We start from the raw sequence: 24268 nt of genomic DNA, 5'->3' as shown, positions 1-24268 counted from the left end.
CAGAGTATACATTGTATAGTGTGGATTTTAAGTTATATAAAATTTCAGACTAGGGAGAGGACTATGTGAGATGAAGTCCCTGAGGAAGTCTTCATAGAGGATAGCAGATAGAGGAGGAGAGCAGAAGTTAGCACTAGCACAAGCTGGGGAAAGAGGATGGGAAAAATCACAGAGATGGGAATGAACTTGACTTTTTCCAAGGGCACTAAGGAGAGTGGCTTGGTTGGAGCTGAGGATCTCACATAAATCACTAATGTGGCAGTCCATTTTTTCCTGCTCTGGCCTTCAAAGAAAAGTTAGCCTTTATTCTTATTACAATGGCCTTTTGAGTTCTAAACAACTTTATTAAAATGTCTCTCAACTTCTTTCCCATGATGAATGGTTCCTATTTGTCTCTTAGCCTTTCCTCATAGTTATTACTTCTTAGCCCTTTAATCATCTTTATGCTTTTTGTTGAACTGCCTTCTCATTCCCACTTCTCTTTCTAGTTATCAACCCAGAGATGACATAGGACTGCTTGAAGGACTCAACCAGGTACTATGGAGAATCCAGGAGGGGACATGGCCCCTATCCCTTTATTAGCAGACAATCCAGCTGGGGAACCAAAAGGCACCTAAGAGAAACCAAAGGATAATGGAAACAATTGGACGGTTGAGTTTGAAACTGCCTGAATGACCAGACCCAAAGAAGAGTCAGTAACGATTCAGCACCACCTTGAAAGATGATCTCCAGTGCAAAGCCCCAGGAGGCAGAAGTTGGCGCTGTGCTATTTAACATTTTTATCAATGATTTAGTTAAAGGCACACGTGGTGTGTTTATTAAATTTGCAAAGGATATGAAGGATAATATTCTGGACAAAAGAGTAAGGTTATTCAATAAATTGAGCTGAGTCCATTAAAAATGAAAAAAAATTGACAGGACATCCGATTTCATTGGTATAAGGAAGGAAAGAAATTCCCTTTATTGTTGCAGATCAGCCCCTGCTCTGTAACTTACAACCTTAGAGAGTTGCCTGGAGGGTATTAGCTTGTTCAGGGTCACAGAGTCAGCCAGAGTGTGTCAAAGCAGGACTTGAATCCAACTCTTCCTTAACTCTGAGTCATTAAACTATGATTGTTTCCTAAATGAAATTTACTAAGAGTGTAAGAGATGTGTATGTGTGTTGCCCATGTAAGTTATGTGTGTCCATGTAGATGGACTCTCTAGAAGCAGCTTGAAAGGAGGCATAAATAGATAAATATCTCTTAAAGCCAAAGGAGTCTTTGATTCCTGCCTGGAAAAGAAGCAGAAGATTGGCACCATAAGGCTAGCCACTCTGCTCTCCTCAGAGAAAGATGGTACCAGGCTAGAATTCTATCTCCACAAATACTATTAGTTGTGGGGGGGAGATAATTTTTAGGTTCAAGTTGAGCTCCTAATTGCTATCTCTTAATGGGAAAGAGGTGTTCCAAGCTAACTATCCAAATACCAGTTACAAAAAGATTGCAAATGGCAAAGAAATCCATTTATCTAAACTAATTGCAAGTAGAAATCAGAGAAGTTATATAGATGAAAACATATTAAACAATACACAGAGTGAATGAGCTCTTCAATTAGGAGTGATATATTCCATTCATCCAAAGGAGAAAGTCCCAGATCTTAGCCAAGTGCAAATTCCCCAAAGTCTCCAGTGTGGTAAGATGGACAAAGGGACATGGTTGAGATGTCAGCTCCCTGATTTGTCAGCTTCTTCCTAGAGTCTTTCTCTCTCTTCACTCTGAAGAGGATCTGGAACTATGTGTCTTCTTTCTTGAAGCTGGAAACCAGAAGAGCAGAATTTCTCTATTCCTAAGCTCTTGCCAACTCTGCCCTCCTTGTAGGTATGGAGTACTGAACAATTAGACTCCACCAAAGTTGAGCAATCCAGCTCCACCAATGAAGAGAGTGCTTAAGGCCCTATTGACAAGACTTAATCTCAAATCTTGCATGATATGACTTCAAAAAATTGACTTAACAAGTATGATTCTGATTAGATAGCAGTCTCTCTGAAAAAGATGAGGGCAAGTGGACAATGATTTGTCAGGAATGTTGAGAGAAGGTTTTTTTTTCCAGATGTGGGTTGGATTAAACGACCTCTTATATTTCTTCCAACTCAGATGCTTTGATTCTATAATTAAGCACCAAATGATAAGTGACATTTTATAATACTTTAAAGTATAAAACTTTACATATTTTATCTCATTTGAATGCACAACCATCTTGTGAGATAGGTACTATAGAGATTATTGTCTCCATTTTACTTATAGAAATACTAAGGCTTGAAGCACTTAAATGGTTTTCTCATGGCCACATGGCAAGTATGTGTCAGAGGTGGGGTGAGAACCCAGCTCTTCTGGATTAGTGCATTATCCACTACACCCTACTGCCTTTTAAATGCCAGAGAGTGTGCCACTGACAATAAGTGTTATGGGAACCCAGAAGAGGGAATGACCAATGTATATACCATAGTCAGTCATTCAACAAACATTTTTTCATTTAATTATTTATTATTAGGTGTCAGTCACTATTGCTAAGTGCTGCAGATACAAATACAAGCAAACAAAACAAACAAATAAAAAACCGAGTCTCTGCCCTCAGGAGAGAGCAAAACCAGGAGTGGTGGCCAGGACTCCCTCCTTTGATGGAGGTCTTGGGGTTTATTTCTTGATAGAGTCAGAGGGAGAGAGGACGGGAAGGAGGGCAAGCCCCAAGTCTGATGGGATCTTCCAGGAGGATGAGATTTTTCCTCAATAATGTGCTTCCTGGGGCTGAAGTCCCTAAGTAGTGCTGCTGGGTGAGAAATGGGGAGCAGTGAGGAAGCATTTCGCAGGAAAAGTGGGTATAACTTAAGCTAGGGATTGAAAAATTGTATTGGTGAAATGAAAAGCATGTTAAGGGGAGGGAACAGCATGACAGCAGGTGAGCCTGTGTCTGGGACAAGAAGGACATTGATTGGACCTAAACAGCCTCTTACTTGGACTTACTTAGACAATAACTTCCTATTTGGTCTTCCTATCTCCAGTCTTCCCCTTCTCCAATCCATCTTCTCCCAGGGGTTTCAGTGATTCTACTTCAGTGCAAATCAGAGCATGTCACTTCCCTATTCAATAAACTCTAATGGCTTGTGTTGGGGAACAGTGGGGAATAAGGTCGGGGAGACAGCCTGGCTGCCATGGGTCTGACAGATGCACAAGAGAAAGAGAATTATGGAGAGGTACTTAGGAAGACACTGCAGAAACTCTGGCAGGGGATGATGGAAGCTATAGCAATTAGAATAAAAGAAAATGTAAAGGACATTTTGAAGGAAAAGTGACAGAATTTGATGGTGATAGAATCACAGACTTTAGGATATTACGTGTACAGTTAAAGGAACCTCTTTGATTTTGTGATCTCCAATATTTGGTTTGGTTCTAAAATCCTATGACCTGCAATTAATCAATGAGTGTTTATTAAATGGGACATGGTTGAGATGCCAGCTCTCTGATATGTCAGCTTCTTCCTAGAGTCTCTCTCTCTTCAGAGACCTCTCTCTGAAGAGAATCTGGAACTATGTGTCTTCTTGAAGCTGGAAGCCAGAAGAGCAGAATTTCTCTGTCCCTAAGCTCTTGCCAACTTTGCCCCGCATGTAGATATGGAGTACTGAACAATTCCACTCCACCAATGTTGAGCAATCCACCTCCATCAATGAGGAGTTGGGCTTGAGGTTAGAAAAATCTGAATTCAAATCCTGTCTTAGGTAGTTATTAGCTGTATGAGTCTGGTGAAGTTATTCAACAGTCTCTCAGTCTTAAGTTCATCATCTGTAAAATGAACATAATAATAGTATCTAATTCGCAGGGTTATTATGAGAGCAAGAGAAATAACATACACAAAGTGTTTTACAAACCTTAATGCATTACATAAATGTTGTATTATTATTATTTTAAAAGCAGAAAACATTGAAATATTAGTCTATCCACAAACCTGGATCATACTCTTTTACCAATGTACATAGTGTTTATGGTGAGGAAGAAGGAATAGGCACCCAATTGCAGAAACCTTGCAGTGAGACACTTGGAAGGGGAAGTCCATGGGCCTGGGACAACTTATGTCTTGATTTCTTTACTTTCTTTAGGGAGGTTTATACCACATATCACTTGCTGGGCAAAAACCCCTTCTCTGCTGTCTTGGTTTTCCCAGCTCAGCTTCTGGGCAAAACTGCTCCTCTGCTACTCTTGGACTACTAAAGTGGTGTCAAGCTCTCTTTTCGCATAAAGCATTATACTCATTTTGCAAAAACTAGATCAATATAACTTCTAGCAAAACAGTGGCAAAAATCCATCTTTCTCTTCCTTCTTGCAAGTTCTATAAGGCAATAAGAGGCAGCTAGGTGGTGCAGTGGATAGAGAACCAGTGCAGGAGTCAGGAGGACCTGAGTTCAAATCTCACCTCAGACACTTGATACTCACTAGCTGTGTGACCTTGGGCAAGTCACTTAACCCCAACTGCCTCATCCTGGGTCATCTCCAGTTATCCTGATGAATATCTGATCACTGGATTCAGATGGCTGTGGAGGAGAAGTGAGGCTGGTGACCTGCACAGCCCTCCCCCACCCAAAAAACAAAGTCAAGTGCAAGTCATGTCATTTCTCTGATGGCATGGTCTTCTTAGGCAACAAAGGACGAACACACACACATAAGGCTGTAAAAATTTCCCCTTTCCCAAGCTGTAGAAGGCAGTAAATTCAGGCAACTCTTCACATAGCAGCAGGATTCCACTGTCCAATGAAGGATTAGTACTTTCAGAATCTACTTGGCTTTTGTCAGCTCTCTCTGCTGACTCAGCCTTTCTCCAACCAATCAGCTGTCAACAAAACACTGCTTTTCTTCTAATTAGCATGGCTCCCATCAAAGCAGTGAAAGAGTTGACCTGTCAACTCAACTCCTGTCTAGTTTCTCCAGTCTTCTATATCTTTATCTGGTCATGTCTCTCCAATAGCTTCTAATGCCTCAAATCAGGGTCTTTGTGTTAGTGCTTCATCTCTACCTTTTGATATGAAATTCACCTGTCAGATGCAATCCTTACAGCCCTTAGGCTTCTCTAGTGTTTTCTTTTATCCCTCCCCACCCAAAGTTCTTTGATTTGTAGTTTCTCTGTTATAGTCTTCAAAACTCTGAAAACAGTCATGTAGATGAATTCTACCTTTGACTCAGACAGTACTCTACCTTTTAACAGGGTTTCTCAAAGCATTTTTCTTTAAGGGAAGTTTTCTCTCAGGTCTCTCAATCTATCTTTCCTCAAGCATTTTTGTATGATGGATTATGTTTCTTCTAACAAAATCAGTTGCCCCCATGCAAATGTTCTTTTTCCTTCTCTTTCAGCAACCAAATTACCCATATAAAAAGGGCAGATCATAAGCATATATGTATGTATACATACAAGAAAGATACATGCAAAGTACACACAAGGAAGCCTTAGAGAGGAAGACCTTAGTGCCTTTGGTGGTGAGGTGTGGGGGGGATGGGGAGGGAATGGAGGAAGAAATAGGAAAAGGTCTCCTGTGCTCAGTCTTGAAGGAAGCTAGGAATTCTAAGAGATGGGGGTGAGGAGAAACAGCATTCCCAACATAGGGATATCCATGAAGGGCATAACCAAAAACAGAGTCCAGAGCTGGAGCATGGTATGGGAAGAAGAGTGAGCACATAGGCCAGTATGACTGGGCCATATAGTATTGGAGGGCAGTATATTTTACTTCAACATTTCCTCTGACTTTTCAGAGCTAGAAAACATAACAACACAATTCATATGGCAGGACAAAAAGATAAAGAATAGCAAGGGAATTAATGAAAAAATTCTGAAGGAAGATGACTTAGATACACCGGATCTCAAACTGTATTATAAAATGGTAATCATCAAAACAATCTGACACTGGCTAAAAAAATAGAACAGTGGATCAGTGGAATAGATTGGGTATACAATGTACAACAGTAAATGATCACATTAGCTTAGTGTTTGAAAAATCCAAGCTTTCAGAACAAGAACTCACTATTTAATAAAAACTGTTGGGAAAACAGGAAAAGAGCATGGCAGAAACTAGGTATAGACCAACATCTTACACTGTATACCAAGATGAAGTAAAAAATCAATACATGATTTAAACATGAAGGGTGATACCACAAACAAATTAGGAGAGCCTAGAATAGTTCGTCCATCAGATCCACGGAAAAGGGAAGAATTTATGACCAAACAAGGAATAGAGGGCATTACAAGATACAAAAAGGATAATATTGATTATATTAAATTAAAATGTTTTAGCACAAAGAAAACCAGGGCAACCAATTAGAAGGAAAACAGAAAGCTGGAAAATTTTTTTACAGCAACTGTCACTGATAAAAGCCTCAATCCTCAAACATATGAAGAACTTAGTCAAATTTATAAGAATTCAAGTCATTCCCCAAATGATAAATTGTCAACAGATATGAGAAGGCAATTTTCAGATGAATAAATCAAAGCTATGTATAATCATATGAAAAAATGTTCTAAATCACTGTTGATTAGAGAAATGCAAATAAAAACAACTCTGAAATACTACCTCACACCTATCAAATTGACTAATATGAAAGAAAAGGAAAATGATAAATGTTGAAGGGGATATGGGAAAATTGGGACACTAATACATTGTTGGTGGAGTTGTGAACTGATCCAATCATCCTGGAGTACAGTTTGGAATTATGCCCAAAGGGTACATACCCATTGACTTAACAACATCACTAGTAGGTGGTATTTTTTAAAAAGGAGACTTTTATTCAAAGGGGAAAAGGATCTACATATACAAAAATACTTAAAGCAGCTCTTTTTTGTGGTGGCAAAGAATTGGAAATTGAGGGGATATCCATAACTGGAGAATGGTTGAACAAATGGTAGCAAGTCATTGTAATGAAATATTATTATGCTATAAGAAATGAAAAGCAAGATGATTTCAGAAAAACCTGAAAAGACTTACATAAATTGATGCAAAGTGAAGTAAGCAGAACAAGGAGAACATTGTATACAGTAACAGCAATAGTGTATTAGGATCAATTGTAAATGGCTTAGCTATTCTGAGTGATACAATGATCCAAGACAATTCCGAAGGACTCGGGATGAAAAATACTATCCACATCCAGAGAATTAACTGTTAGAGTCTGCATGCAGATTGAAGTACACTATTTTTTACTTTTAGATAATTTTTATATCAATTTTCTTACTGTCTCAGGGAACTGGAAGGGAAGGGAATGAGGGAGAGAATTTAGAACTCAAAATTAAAAAAAAGTGTTGATTATTTTTACATGTAATTGGGAAGAATAAAAAATTATTTAAAAAACAAAGAAAAACCCAACCTTTCCTCTGAAGGGAAACTCACGATTTCCAAAGGAACTGTCTTAATTTTTAGAATTCCAGTTGTTAAATACTTTTTCCTCATATTGAGCTAAGTTCTATCTCTCCCATAACTTCATTGACTCTCCTTATGATACCCAAAGCTACACAGAATAAGTCTAAAAACTTATCCCTAACCTTTTCCATTATTTAAAGACAGTGATTTTGTCCACATTCAGATTTTTCCTCCTTATACAAAGGAGGTAGATTGAATAAAGGAGAATGGGGGAGGAATACATAAAAGGTGACTTCATGGTATTTATTTGGGGAGACTAGAAGGATGGGGGTATTATTAAAATAATAAGGCCAAAGAATGTTAGAGCTAGAAAGGGTGTTGGAGATCTTCTGATTCAACCAAATCATATTACTTAAGCTTAAAGTGGCTAAGCCAGTAGCTGAAAGACAAAATACTAGTTAAAGGCTGAGATAGGACACATTAACCTTCTGTCTTCAGTCTAGTAGAATCATGGCATCCAAGAGCCAAAGTAAGAGGGGACTTGAGAGGTCATCTAACCCAATGCACTTTTAAAAATGAGAAAACAGAGGCACATGAAGGTGTAGGGACTTTGGCTTAGTTCAAATAAGGCATATGTGACACAGACAGGATTTGAACTCAGGTCTTTTGACTCCAAAGTCAATAGTCTATAGTTCTTTCTATTAAATCAAGTTGTAGCTGCCAACTTGGTCCAAGTTTGATAACACAGGTTGCTTCTGGATGCCACTAGCACATAGACATTCCTTTCTTGGATCATGTCCCCACATTGGTGTTTGATGAGCTATTCAGAGAGATCATTCTGCCCTCTGGTCAACTTGACCAGTCTTTTTACTATGTTGGGGAAGTTGAGAAGGGAAGCCTTTTGACGGCTTTGAATACCTAATGAGGAGTTTGGAATTAATCTGATAGGCGGTGGATAATCATTATAGATTCATAGCTTGAATATGACATAATAAAAATAATGTTTTGAAGATTAGTCTGGTTACCATATGTAGTTAGTTCTTTTTCTCTTTGTAAGTTTCCTTACTTTATTGATTTTTTACATCATGCTCATTTCCCAATAAGCCTCTCCTCTTCCCCAAACAGAACTCTCCCTTCTAGAAGAAAAGCAGAGTTAAGTCAAACAAACAAACACACAATGTTGGTAGTATATGCTTTATTCTGTACCCATTTTCCATCACTCCTCTACCATGAGGAGGGAGGCATGTTTTATGATGACTCCTCTGCAATCAAGATCATTCATTGCAGAGATCTGAATCCTGATCTCTTTATTGCTATTTTCCTTAACATTATTGCAGTCATTGTGTACATCTTTCTATTCATTCTTCTTATTTGCCATGCATCATTTCATGCAAGTATTCCCAAGACTCTCTTAATTCTTCATATTCATGATATTTGTAGTACAGTAATATTCCATTTCATTCATATGCCATAATTTGTTCAGTCAGTTCCTTCTAGATGAAAGTCTACTCTATTTCCTTGAAAAGTCTGCTCTATTTCTATTGCCTCAATGAATTCATCTGGGGTTGTGATATTAGAGCCAAATATGGCGGCACCATTGTTCTTGGTGGCAAAAAAAAAGTTAATTGCAAAAAAACTCTGCGTATTTTTTATACCTTCCTATGTTTATTGTCCTCCTTCCCTCTTTACAGTTCAGCTGTAAACATAATTGTTTACATATATATGTATATATATATATATATGTGTGTGTGTGTGTATGAACTCTCACACACATAAGGCATTTTATCTGTTTTTGACATCATTGAGGTACAGGCTCGTAGTGGCTTCCCTGGAGCAAAAGGTATGTAGGGCTTTTCCTGAAGCAGACAGGTCTGACCACATCATACCTCTGGTCCCCTTACTTGGTAAACTTCAGGGGCTCCATATTACTTTCAGGGTAGCATACAAACTTTGTTTGGCACACAAAGCCCTTCACAACCTGCTTCCACCCTGCCTTTCCAGGATGATTGCACATTAACCCCCTCCTCCTCACTTCATTCCTCATTCTGTGATTTAGTCTTGCTTTTTCTTACATCCAGCACTCCATTATTAGTAGCTTTTGTACTCTATACCTGGAATGCCCTCCCTCTTTAGCTCTACCTCATAGAATCACATATTTCCTTGGAAACTCAGCTTAAGTGCTATTCTGATCTTCCCTTGCAGTCTTCCTAAACTCCTTCCCTAAACTACCTTATACTTATTTTTAATATATTTTGTATGTGTTTATTATATGTATATATTGTCTCTCCTATAGACTGTAAGCTCTTTGTAAGCAAGGACTACTTAATTTTTATTTTTGTATATTAAGCACAGTCAATGGCTCATAGAAGGTAGATAATAAATGCTTATTGACTAATAGTTTGGTGACTTTTGTCTCGTATGTAAAAATGTTTCTCAGAAAGGTTGAAATAAATACAACTCTACCAACAGTGTATTAGTGTGCCTGTTTTCCTGGAGTCCTACCACATACTTAACCATTCTTTGACACTGATGCCGCTGTCCTTTGCATCTCCCAAACTATGTGCTTTTATTTGGTTGTCCACAATGTCTAGAATGCTCTCTCTCCTCACTTCTGCCTCTTCTAAACAGTTTCTCTGTAAATATTTTGTAGATCTTGCCCTTTCCCCCTTTTTTTGGTTGTGCCTCACACAACGTATCAATTTCTATAGGAGATAGAGGATAGATATATTGGCCCATAGTAGAAATATTGGCCCATTTTCCCATGTTCCTGATTGTGCAGTTCATTATTAACTCCTGCTCAACCAATGATTGTTATATTCTCATTTTCCATGAGATCTATCCTCTAGGACCATGTCTTCCCACCCTTGGAATATCAATTGCCTCCATGAGCTATAATTCCCCTTCTCCGGAGGCAGGATGCTACCCATGAAGACACAGCATTCTCTCAGAGTAGAGGTTTCTCTAAGCACCAAATCCCTGAAGGTTATACTCATTTAAGTCTCCCACCATAAGAGCTTCCCTTAAATAGAACTCCCTCCTGCTACTGACTTAATATTTCTTTTTCTTTTCCTTGATTTCCTTGATTTCTTTTCCTTGATTTGCCACCTTGATCATTCTTTATAGCTTCTCTTCTTTCTGAGAGGCAAGAGTATTTTTTTCTTCTTCATTACTTACCATTGCTGGATTAGGGAACATTACACATTCCTCACTATCTTCTGCCTTCTCTCTCCCCTTATACGCAGATTTCCATTCTGCAATTCAGGTCCATGAGAAATATTTACCTGGAGCCAGTACATTCATTGTGAGGTTGAGTTTATGCAGTTTCAGGCCTCTTCCTCTACCATCCCTTCCACTTAGGTTTCACATTCACCCTCATCGCCTTGTGTACATTTAGAAAGAAATGTCTGAATGAACCCTCTGTGACTAATTTATTGTTGTTTTGTTGAACAAGAGCCTCTAAAGTAAGGTTTTCCTGTACAGATTCAAATGTTTCTTTAAAAATGGTTAATAAATAATAAATACTGATGGGTCTTGCATCTTCTATATTTTTCAGACCATCTTATGGTCAAGATGTAGTTTATGTGGGATATCACTTGGGAGAGCCTATCTATTCTTTACTAATTAATATTCTCATCAAGTGCCCTGGATTTGTTTATGAATAATAGTCTTATAAAAATTGTATAGAGATAGGAAATAAGGTTGGTAGTTGATAGGTTTTTGATGATTGATTGAAACCTTGATTGATTGATTTTGTTTTGTTTTAATAAAATAGGCAATTTTTTCTCATATCTTTGATAGCTTTTGATCATTCAGATACCTTGGCAACAAATCTCTAAATACTCTAACAATTATATCTTTTCCAGCATGTACCTTTTCCATGTTCACTTGATTTTGTTGCTTTTCACATGTCTGTCCCTTTTTGAGCAATCTCTACCACCTTGATGAGCTCATCTGGGGTTGTGATATTAGAACCCAAATATGGTGGTACCATTGTCCTTGGAGGCAAAAAAAAAAGTTTATTACAAAAAAAACTGCATATTTTTAATAGCTTGTTATGTTTGCTATCTTCCCAGTTTCATCTTTTGGAACGATTTTTCTAAGTTGGGTCTTTTACCAAGCTTTCTTTAAAATTTTTTTAAATCTTCTACTGCTTCTCTTTCTTCTATGAGATGATACTACCCATATTATTTTGCCATCTTCCTCTATAAAATTTTACAAATGAGTTCACATTTTAAACCCTTATGATCCTTGGCTTCCATGGCTCTCTGCTCAGTTAGTAGGTCAGATGTTTGCTACCTTCGGTGCTTTTTAGGCTCTCTTGATCTCCTTGTTATATCAATTGACTGAACTTACCCAGGAAATTATTTTGATTGATGACAATATCCTATCTTTTGTCCATTTTTGGGGGGGGGGGGGTTTGGACCACCCATAGCTTATTTAAATAGGCCAAATTGGAATTGGTTTAATTGTATACCTTATATTTTTCTCATCCTTTTGTTCTCCTAACTTGGTATTATAGCAATATTTCCCCTGACAAGTTGGCATTCTGATAATACACAGACAACCAATTCAGGAATAACTCCCACATTAATAGTGAATTATTTCTTATCCTGTAAATTATAGTCATTTTCTTTTCTTTCTTTCTTTTCTTTTATTAGTTGGTGTTATATGTTACTCGCCACGTGTAGTCCCTTTTGATTCTTCCCTTTAAAATAGCACTGCTGATAATCTTATTCCTTTTTCTTGATCTATATTGTCCCATGTATTTCTTGCCATCCCTGCCAATTCCCACCTTTCAATCAAAATCATTGTGTATCAAAGTATATGTTTATTTAATTTGGAGGTTCTTATCCCTAGGTAGCTAGGTGGTGGATAGAACGCTGAACCTAGAGTCAGGAAATTGTTGTTCATTCCTTTTTTTTCGGTCATGCCTGACTCCTCATGACCCCATTTGGGGTTTTCCTGGCAAAAATACTGGAGTAGATGGCAGTTTTCTTCACTAGCTTATTTTACAGATGAGGAAACTGAGGAAAATAGGGTTAAATGACTTGGCCAGAGGCACGCAACAAGTAAATGTCTGAGGCTAGATTTGAGCTCACAAAAATGAGGCTTCCTGTTTCCAGTTCTGGCACTCTAGTCACTGTGCCACCTAACTGCCCAGAGATAAACCCAGTCTCAGACACTTATTGACTATGGGACCCTGTCTGCCTTAGTTTCCTCATTTGTAAAATGAGGATAATAATAGCACCTACCTCTTTAGGTTGTTGTGAGGATAAAATGGAATAATATTTGTAAAGAATTTTGCAAACCTTAAAACATCACATAAATGCTGCAGATTATGACAATTGTCAGGTTTTTTGTAGAAATTCTCTGCCTCTTTATCTTCTGCTTTAGATTTTTGAATATCTAAGCTGTAATATTTCCTGATGGTCTTTTCACAGATATCCAGCATTTTAATATCAAATGACTAAGTGTTTCATGAAATATTTCTTGTTGCTTTTGGACATATGATAAAAACAAAACAAAACAACTTGGCCATTTTCTTTTTTTGCCAGTCCAAAGAGCCACCCTCCTATTAGTGGCAGCTTCCTTTTGCCTTCTGATTTTGCTTATACCAAGTATGTCAAGATGGGTGATAAATTTCTTCTAGTATTGTCTTCTAACTAGTAAGTGTACAAGATCTCACTGCTCAAGTACCAACAATTAAGTTGTTTATGGATGGTCTAAAAATTATGTGATTCTGAACACCATTCTTTGCTCCCTTACTTGCAATTTTGCCACCATCACTGATGAAGTAGGAGGGCATTGCATAGGACTGAACAAATCTGTATTTTCCTTTGATGTATGAGTAGCCACAGCCAAAGGATTCCTCATCATATGCTTCATATTTACCTAGGCTCATCTTCAGAAAGTAGGCTCAGTTTGTTCCTGGACCTACACTGGAAGCCTTCACATCATGGTAAGACCTGAATGGAAAGGCATATGCTCTGCTGAAATTCATCTTCAGAGACCAGTTATCTCCAGTAGAATTTTGTGCATAGGTAATGCAGTAGATAGAGTGCCTAAAGTCTAGAGTCAGGAAGATCTGAGTTCAAATTCAGCCTCAGATAATTATTAGTTATATGTCTCTGGCAAGTTCCTTAATCCTCATTGCCTCAGTTTCCTCATCTGTAAAATGAACTGGAGAAGAAAATGGTAAAGTACTCCAATTATCTTTGGTAAGAAAATCCCAAATGGGGTCATGAAGAGTCAGAAACAATTGAACAACAACAACAACTTTTTAATAAATATTTGCTGAACTTAATTGAATTGTCAGGGGAAAGAAACAATACTTTTCATTCCCAGGTTATTTGACTTTTTTTTGAAAAGGAATTCATTTCATCTTTGAGATGAATAAAACATCCAAGGATGTTTTATTCAACAAGAAAATTAATTAAATTCACTGTTACTTGAACATCTGGGATATTAATTGACCACAAATTCCAGATAACTCCATATAACCCTTAGTTGAAATTCCTGATTCATATGTCATTATATCTTGAGAAGAAATGGGCTAGAGTCAGGCTATGGCAATGAACCATCTTCATCCAAGGAGAGTAATTAATCACTTTTCTGGTACATGAAAGCCTTAGGGCTTAAACTGCTTTGTAATTGAATAGTTGTTTCTTATTTAATAGAAGTTACAAGTTGGGTGCCTACAGTCAATCAGGAATAGGTTATCCAGCTGGACAGGAAAGAAGTCTTCTTTCAACATGCATTGGTGGAAAATTTCCCTCATTGGTTTTCCTTGGTAGAAATAGTCACAATTTCCATACAATTTGTCTGTCTCAAGTGTATACATTACTCATTGTATAAAGAAAGAGTTATGGTAGAAGAGAGGACACTTATTATGAACTAGTCAGAACAGCAGGGTGGTGCAAAGGAAAGAAGGCTGGAAAAAACTTAAGATCAAATTCTGGTTTTACCACTTGCAGTTGTCTGATGGGTAAAGCACTTAACTTCCAGGTCTCAGTTTTCCCATCTGTAAAGTGAGATAGTTTTAAACTAGATGACCTCAAAGGACCCTCCCAGTTCTAGACTTTTGTTCAATGACATTCATAAAAACTTAAAAAAAAAACTTTCAACTTCCTCTCAACAAAAAAACCCTCACATTTATATAGTGTGTTACAGCTGCAGATTGCTTTGCTGTAAATTATTTGATTTGATTGCAGCTTCTGTAAACAGTATTATCCTCATTTCACAGATGTGAAGACAGATTCCCTCCTCTTATGGTTGATACCATCTCTGAGTTGTTAACAGTGCTTATTAACAGCAGGAAGCTATCTTCCTCAGGGGGAAAGAAAAATCAACTGAACTGTTATCAACTGCTTTGTGCTTTTTGAAACTAATAATCACAGCTTCCATTTAACCAGGGCTTCATGGCTACAAAGCATTTTCCTGCCATTAACTCATTTGAGCCTCACAACCGTCCTGTGACATAGGCAGTGTAAGGCTTAGCACCACCATTTTATAGAGAAGAAAGGTCAGGTGATTTGCCCAGATTCACTCAGCTACTAAGGGACAGACAGGACTCAAACCTAGATCTTTTGCCTTTTGTGTGATTATCTCTTGTCATGTCTTTCAGCATTAGAAAAAGAAAACTCTTCCCTCTAGCTTGACCACGTATTTTAACAATCCTAATGCTACTATTGAGGATTGAAAAAAATAAATATACACATTCAATTCCCTAACCATGTGTTGTTGCTGTTTGATTGTTTCCAGTTGTGCCCAATTCTCCATGACCCCATTGGGGTTTTCTTGGTAAAAATGCTGGAGTGATTTGTTTCCTTTTCCAGCTCATTTTACAGATGAGGAAACTGAGGCAAACAGGTTAAGTGACTTGCCCAGGGTCACACAGCTAGTAAGTGTCTGAGGTCAGATTTGAATTCAGTTCTTCCTGGCTCCAGACCTGGCAGTGACTGGGCACTTGGGATACAAAGGGGAAAAAAAAGAAAGGAAAAGTAAAACAAGCAGACAAAAAAAAGCTCCCCAAGGAGTTTTCATTCCACTTTGGAGGAAATAACATGTACATAGTTAATATGAAATATAGAGAAATTTTTCAGAGATTTATTTTACTAACAGCTGTGAGGAATGCTTGCTTGTCTGACATGGGAGGGGGAGCAAAGATTAGGCAAAGTTTTGGGCAGAAGATCCTCTTGATCTGAACCTTGAAGGAAACTTGGAATTCCAAGGCAGAGGCCTGGAAGTAGAACATTCCAGGCTAGGGAGCCCCTCTGAGCTACTGCAAGACCTGGAGGTAGAACAGCAGGAAGAAGGGCTAACAGGCCAGTTCATATGGATCCTAAGTATGACAGGGAGTAATGTAAAATTAATCTGGAAAGATAGTGTGGAGCCTAGGTGGTTCAGTGGACAGAGTGCTGGGCCTGGGTGAGTTCAAATTTGGCCTGGGACATTTTCTATCTGTGTGAACCTGGTCAAGTCATTTAACCTCTGTCTGCTTCAGTTTCCTCAAGAGTAAAATGGGGATCTGATGCAATTGCAATAAATATTTGTTAAGTACCTACTATGCGCTGGGCACTGTGCTAAGTTCTAGGGATACAATTAATAAAAAGCCCCTGCCTCAAAGAGCTTACTATCTAATGGAGAGGAAGGAGGTAGAAAGGAATAATATAAAAGAAGGCAAGGGAGAGAAGAGACCAAGGGTGGAGTTGAAACCTAGCGAGTAAGAGATGCTGAGTGGAGTGGGTCCAGGTTCTGCCATCTAGGCATCGGGAAGTCTCCATGTGCCACCCTTCAGCTCTCTAATCAAAGCAGAGAAGAAGCTGAGGAGAGGGGTGTTTAATGTTATTTGTCCTTCATTTTTGAAGAGGACCAGGAGCATCACATGGTGATGCTTGACTCATGTGTGCATTGGATTTGAATGAGGTAGAGTTACACAAAGTTCCCACATCGTCATTTGCAGCTAATGGAAAAACAAATGTTATAAAGGTGTAGTTATTTTTGTTGTTTTTATCCTTTTCAAAGAGGACCAATGACATCATGGGTGATGTGTTGACTTGCACATGAATTGCATTTAAGTGAGGTTGAGCTGCACAATCATCAGCCTTAGTCTCTTCCAATCATTAAAAGCCCAGGGGCAGGATGTAAGTCAGGATGCCTGGCGATGATCTGAAATGCGGTGGATGACCTTGGTGTCTTTGATGTCTGACCAAGCTCTAAATGTTCCACAGGCCTGCTTCCTCCACCTTTATGGCCATTGGAACAAATTGTTCTCATTCTCCCATTCCGCTAGGGGAAGTTTTCACATGCTTGGGGTAGGCATTACCCTAAATCACTGACAGGTTTGTGGCCTATGGATTACTTTCAACCTGGTTTAACCCATCTGCTGAGATGGTTTACTAAGATGTGGCCACTGTGCATGCTACATTTGGAGCCATGGGTGAGAATTGGATGAGAGGTGGACACCAAAGGTGGACAGCAGCTTTGAAAAGGGTCAGCAAGCCCTCATACCAGAGGTGCTAGTCCTCCTGAACATCCCGTACTTACTTGTTAAATAGGATGGATTGGAGAGGACAGAGACGAGTAGGTCAGGTGAAAGGTGCTAAGGCATCATCCAGGATTGGAGCGAAGTGAATGGTATATAAGGGAACAGATGAGAGAGATGCTGTGGAATTAGAACTTTACAGCTATTCAGATGTGGCAAACCTTTCACCTGGAAGTGTTCAATGAAATGTGTCATTTACCTATCAGAGGAACTTCTTAAAAAGGCACAACCTGGCTTTTGATGGAAACCGTTAAATTAAATATCAGCCCAGTCCCTGTAATTCTTTCTCCCATTTATTCTGTGTTTATCTTGTATTTGCTGATTGATAAATTTTATTTTCTCCATCAGAATGTTAACTGTACTGCTTTTGCTTTCTTTCTGTATCCATAGCACTTAAGAATGTGCCTGGCACATAGTAGGTTTAAATAAATTCTTGTTGGTTGATGAATAGATAATACTGTGTAAGGTATTTTCCATTATTTCATAAAACTGAATGCTATGAACTAAGAAGCTGTCTTTTCAAAGGCAACTCTGATTGCTGTGTTCTGAATTTGAAGGGAGTTATTATTTTACTTCTAAAAATGTGATTTTTCCACAGAAGGTAAACTGAGGGTTTAAGCTCTCCCTTGTTTCTTTGAGGTAGATAAGTGGTGAAATCATTGATTCTTGGGAGTAAGGAAACAAGTATTGATTAAGCACCTATTAGGTGCTAGGCACTGTGCCACCCATTGGTCTCCATAGCAGTGAAGAACTCATCAAGTAGGAATGTTCATTCATTATAAGAGTAAGATTATAGAAGTGCTTTCTTGGCAAGGAAAGCAATCTTTTTCAAGGTGCTATGTAAGATTTTGAACCATTGTTTCATTTGGGGAATAGAATTTCTCTCTATTTAGTAAGTGGTTCCAAGCCATCTGGTCTCCAAACTGAGAACCCAAACCATGCTTTATCTCTTTCTTCCATCAAACAAGTCATCTTATCACCTGACTGCCTTGCTTCTCCCCAGATGGACCTCTGCGCTAGACCTTGACTTCCAGAAACCATATTCTTTGTCTCTGAAGAAGTTAATTCATTTAACATTAAGGTTCTCAATCCTTGGTTGGTGACTTAATGCTCTGTTTTGCCCACCATATCGACTAGACTGTCCTGCTCTCCAGCCTCCAGCCTCTAGCCTATAACCCATGATATATAACCTTTATATACCATGCAGCCATCCAATTCCACACTCATAGCATCTTGCAATCTACCTCTCACTGTCTGGGACCTCTTCCACTCCCCACTTAACACTCTTTCCTCTTCTGGGCACATCTAATCTAATAAATACGACCATTGTTTCTAGAAAGGGTGTGTCAATTGCCTTTCATATATAAACAGTTATTGCTTTACATAAGCAGACTGTTTCTGCAGACTTCTATATAAAGTGAATTTTATGTACTCCTCACTTTCCTTAGCCTATATGAAAAAGGCATACACAAAATAACACCTTTATATGTCATAAAATGTACTAAAATACAGACATTTTAAATACTGTATCATGATAATAAACATAATTATAAAATGATAGGTAAAGTTAATAGTAAGATCTTAAGGTGTGTGTGGATGCTATCTCTTGTCTTGATTTTTTACCCCCATACTAATCCTAAACCACTTAGGGACATTTCCATTTGGATGTTCTACCACCACTTCAAACCTACCAAGTTCGAAACCAAACTTTTTGCCTTACTTTCAAAACTGTCTCCTCTTCTCAACATTTCTTTTTCTGTCAACAGTACCACAATATTCCTTACCACTTAGTCTCAAAAATTGGTATTATTTTTTAACTCTCTGCTCTCTTCCATCAGTGTCCAAGGTCAGATACATCTTCCTTTGAACAACGTCCATTGTTCAAACATCCATTCTGATGGAGAAAATAAAATTTATCAATCAGCAAATACAAGATAAACACAGAATAAATGGGAGAACGCATTACAGGGACTGGTGCTGATATTTAATTTAATGGTTTCCACCAAAAGCTAGGTTGTGCCTTTTTAAGAAGTTCCTCTGATAGGTAAATGACACATTTCATTGAATGCTTCCAGGGGAAAGGTTTGCCACATCTGAACAGCTGTAAAAGAACTTTCTTGGTGTAAAAGAACTGGCTTGGGTGTGCCAGTAAATGTTTAAAAATCATCTCACTGGAAAAAAAATGTGTGCATGACACTTTTAAGTTTAATCGACATCGTTAACATATTCTCTATCACTTTATAAAATCTAGAAATCAATAAAATATAAATCAGTTCCTGATTTCCTGTATTTTCTAGTTTCTGAGGTGTAGATGTTCATTCTGAAAATTAAACAATTGTTTCTCCTGAGCTGGTGTGAGCTGGCTCCAGCATATCCGGGAATGAATCCTATATGTTGTCAGTCTTCCTGAATTGCCAGTTTGATCATATCTTTCTCTTGTTCTAAAACAGTTTGATGATCTAGTTTCACCGTAGAGGCAGCTAGGTGGCATAGTGCATGAAATGGTCGACAAAATGCTGGGTCTGGAGTCAGAAAGAATTGAGATCAAATGTGAGGTCATATGTTTACTAGCTATGTTTGACCTTTGGCAAGTCACTTAACCCTGTTCACCTCAATTTCCTCATATGTAAAATGAGTTGGAGAAGAAAATAACAAGCACTCTGGTATCTTTGCCAAGAAAACCCTAAACAGGGTAAAAAAGTGTCAGACCCAACTCAACAACAACAAAAATGGTTGTCGTCCTCCAAATGCTTAAATCTAGTGGAGGAGAAAAGTACACATGCACATATAAGTACATATACATAAATATGTGTGTATAGATATAGAAATATCAGTTCAGCTTCCATTCAGTTCAGCTCAATAAATGTTTATTCATTAAGCTCCTACTATGTACAAATCATTGTGCTAGGCAGTGGAGATAGATAAAAATGAAATACCATTTTCCCTCAAGGAGCTTACCTTCTCTGAGTTGGAGGGGAGTAAATAATTAAATACCTCAAATAGGACTGTTGACAATAAAGATATCATGGTGATATAGAACAGAAATGCAGTTCTCATGGAAGTGATGAAGAATTAGACATTGAAGGATAGTTAGAATTCAGAAAAGTGGATGGGAAGGGGAAGAAGAAGTTTTCTAGGCAAGGTAAATGGCCTAATCAAGGAATCAGAGTATAGAATGTTCCCAAGACAGAGGAAAGCCACCTGAAAAGAGTGGAAGCTTTTTACTGGGAATTTCGAGGAAGTAACTTTGAGGAAAGGTAATACCATTATTATTATTTTAACTAGAATTTATGCAGTGACTACTGTGAGTCAGTAACTGTGCTAAACATTTTATTTTATTTTTTAAAATTCTAATTAAATTTTATTTTATTTTTTCTCCAAATTACATGTAAAAACAATTTTTAGCATTTGTTTTAAAAAATGTTTGCATCCTAAGTTCTCTTCCTCCTTCCTTCCCTTCCCATCCCCCCGTTGAGAAGGCAAACAATTTGATATAGGCTATACATGTGCATTCACGTAAAATATACTTCCACTTTAGTCATGCTGTGAAAGAAAATTCAGGCAAAAAAAATTCCAAGAAAAATAATGAAAGTAAAGAAAAATTATGCTTACATCTGCATTCAGACTATATCCATTCTTTCTCTGGAGCTCAATAGCATTTTTCATCATAAGCCCTTCAGAATTGTTTTGGATCATTATTGCTCAGAATAACTAAACCATTCACAGCTGATAACAAGATGATATTGCTATTACTGTATACAGTGTTCTCCTGGTTCTGCTCGTTTTACTTTGCATCAGTTCATGTAAGTCTTTCCAGGTTTTTGATAAGGGCATCCTGCTTGTCATTTCTTATAGCACAATAATATTACATCACAATCATATGCAGCAATTTGTTCAGCCATTCCTCAATTGATGGACAGACACTCAATTTTCAATTCTTTGTTACCACTAAAAGAGTTGCTATAAATATTTTTGTTAATACAAGTCTTTTTCTTTTTTGGTTTTTATCTCTGGGATACAAACTTAGTACTAAATATTTTACAAAAATATCTCATTTGATCATCACAACAATCCTGGGAGGTAGGTGCTATTACTATCCCCATTTTACACATGAGGATAATTTTACAGATGAGAAAACTGAGGCAAACAGAGATTAAGTGATTTGCCTAGGGTCATATAAGCTAGTAAGGACTTGAGGCTGACTTTGAACTCACAGGTAGCATGGGATGTCTCAGGTTATCAACAGCTGGGATGAAGTGACCATTCTTTTTGGAGGGAGGTTGTACTTCCTTTTTGTAGCAACTACCAACACCATACCTTGCCTCACCATCTTTTACTAGCTTTTGCCTTCATGGAAGATAAATGCCACCTCCTGGATATGGCCATTAGGACGCCCCTTTCCTGACCATACCTTTCCCCCCCAAATCCCTAACCTTTGCCTCTCCCAATGCAATTGCAACTATGATCAAATGTCCTCTGTACTGTTACTGGCCCCATCTCCTTCTCTTGTTTCTTATCTCTACTCGGTTGCTTTTGCTTCATGTCTACAAATTCTTCATTATGGCTCTATTTCTTTCTATTTCCTTTCTAAACACAGTAGAATATGCACAGTATATATCCAATAAATCATTACTTAACTAATTAATTAAATCAGACAGGACCTCACATCTCCAGGGTCTAGGAAACCTTGATCACAAATTAGGGCTTAAAAGAAAAAACTTAGCTATAGGTTGGGAATAGGAACTAGGCTTGAGATTTCACTAATTTAGAGATCTCGTGGATAAGAAAACTATCAAAGCAGGTTGTTTCTGTCTTATAATCATGTATTGCTTCTTAATTACATAGTCATAATTAGGTCATAATAGTTTATAATCTAGTTGAAGAGAAAAGAAAGATAAACATGAAGAGTTCAACTTCAATTCAATTTGACTGAGTTCAACAAACAATGGTTAAGCACCTACTATTTATGAAGCACTACGTAGAAAGACAAAAATGAAATAGTTTCTTTGGGAAGTAAGGGGTTAGATGACTTACGTAGGGTCACACAGCCAGTTTGTAATGGGGTAAGGAAGAGTATCAAAGAAAAAATTGGAGTTTTGCTGAAGGTAAATGGCACAAAACTGGTAAATCATTGTGCTTCTATTTTCTCTGTCAAAGTAACTTTTCTACTTGAAAGAACAGAGAAAAACTGGCAGACCATGGATGCCTAAGATAAGGAAGGATAGGGTAGGAGACTGTCTAGTTGCTCTTGATGAATTCAAATCACTTAGCTCAGATAAACTTCAGTGATAGGTACTTAAAAGAATTGGCTGATTGGATGCTGAGTTACTGTTAGTAATATTTGAAAGATGATGGAAAATGGGAGAGGGCGCCACAAGACCATAACATAAAGAAAGTAAAATGTCTTGATTTTCAAAAAAAGGAAGAGAACAAAATCTATAAAATAAAGGTTGGTGATCTTGTTTTCAATTCCTGGAAAAATTCCAGAATGGTTCATTAAAGAGATGGTTCTTTAACATTTAGAAAGGGAAACAGTAATTACTAAGAGCCAGCACAGTTTTCTAAAGAATAGGTCATGCTAAAATAACCTCATTTCTTTTCTTTTTTTTTTTGACAAGGTTAATAAACTGATGGATGATAGGAATACTGGACATATGGTTTGCCTGGAGCTTAACAAGACTTTTTGATAAAATATTTCATGCTATTCTTGTTGAGAAAATAGAGAAATGTGGAGTAGCTAATAACACGATGACATGGATGGCAAAGTAGTTAGATGGACAAACTCAAAGAGTAATTGTGGATGGTTTAAAGTTAATTTAGCAGGAGATCTCCAGAGGAGTGCTTTAGGTAACTATCTGTCTTGTGCCTTGTAACATTTAATATTTTTATCAGTGACTCGAATAAAGGTATAAATGGCACATTCACCAAATTTGCAGGTGACACTAAAGGGGATGGATAAAATACTAGATGACAGAGTTGAGATACAAAAAGACCTTGAGAGGCTATCACACCTGGATAAATCTAAGAAGATGAAATTCAGTAATGATAAGTGTAAAGACTTGCCCTTGAGTTCAAAAAATCAGTTTTCAAGTACCTGAAAGGGTAACTATCGTTAGATAGTAGTTACTGTCTTTCAAATTCAATATGTATCAACATTATGATGTGGCAGCCCAAAAATTTAATCCAGTTCTGGGCTGTATTAAGAGAGATATAATTTCTAGGACTAAGGAGGTGATTATCCTTTTTTACTCTTGTCAGATCTCATCTGGAATGTTGTGTTCAATTCTGGATACTATCATTTAATGATAATGATAAACTAGTGGTCATTCAGAGAAGAGCACCCTGGTTGATGAAATACCTTGGCTCTATGCCATTTGCAAATTATTAGCTGAAGGAAATGGGGATGTTTAGCCTATAAAAGAGAAGCTTAGGGGGCAGGGGGAAGACATGATAATTGTATTAAAAGTATTTGAAAGTTTCTCACGTGTACAAGAGATTAGACTTGGTCTATTTGACTCCCAAGGATAGAACAAAGAATAATGGATAGATGAATTGCAAAGAGGCACATCTAGGCTCAATGACTGACAAAAGCATCCTACTAATTAGAACTTTCCCAAAATGGAATGACCTTGAGATAGGTCAGATTTCCCCTCATTTCAGAATCTTAGGAAGACAATTGATGACCGCTTTTCATGTATGTGGTAGTGGGGATTTTTTTTGGATACAGGTGGCTCAGTGAGGGCCATTCTAACTCAAAAATCAGTTATGTAGCAATGCCAATTCAACCCTGAGTGAGCATGAACATAGACAATCGAATAAATGAACAGAAAAGAGTACAAGAAGTGAAAAGGCTGTAAAAATTATGGAAATGACCCGTTCTTTGTTTTTTATGTTCTGCACATGACTGGAACCCACTCTGAATGAACTAGAAGACTGTCTAATTCCACATTACCAGCCCCCACCTTAGAGTTCAGTGGTAACAAATGGCCGGGCATTAGAATATTTCATGGATGGTCTCACTAGACTGGTGACTAAGCTAATTTTGAGCAGCTGGAAGGGCTTATCTCTCACACATGCATCATTTATGGTTCAGGCATTAAGGAGAAGAAAACCACCATGCAAAGAAACCTCCTGATGCCACAGAGAGAAAAAGTCTTGAGAAAGAAAATGGAAATTTTTATTAAACATATTTCTCTCCCAGTTTTGTTTTTTCTCCCTATCTTCATGCAAGTATGTTATGCCTCTTGCCACTGTGCTTGATTCATTATGTTTATATCGCCCTTTTGAGCTGATTTTATGTATCTAAATATGTTTTAAATGTTAACCATCAAGATGTGTTTGTTTTGTATCTGGTT

The sequence above is a fragment of the Notamacropus eugenii genome, chromosome 2, assembly GCF_028372415.1.
Source record: "Notamacropus eugenii isolate mMacEug1 chromosome 2, mMacEug1.pri_v2, whole genome shotgun sequence".
NCBI classification, from domain to species: Eukaryota; Metazoa; Chordata; class Mammalia; order Diprotodontia; family Macropodidae; genus Notamacropus; species Notamacropus eugenii.
The sequence above is the reverse complement of the archived record's forward strand: the minus strand, read 5'-3'. Positions refer to the sequence as shown.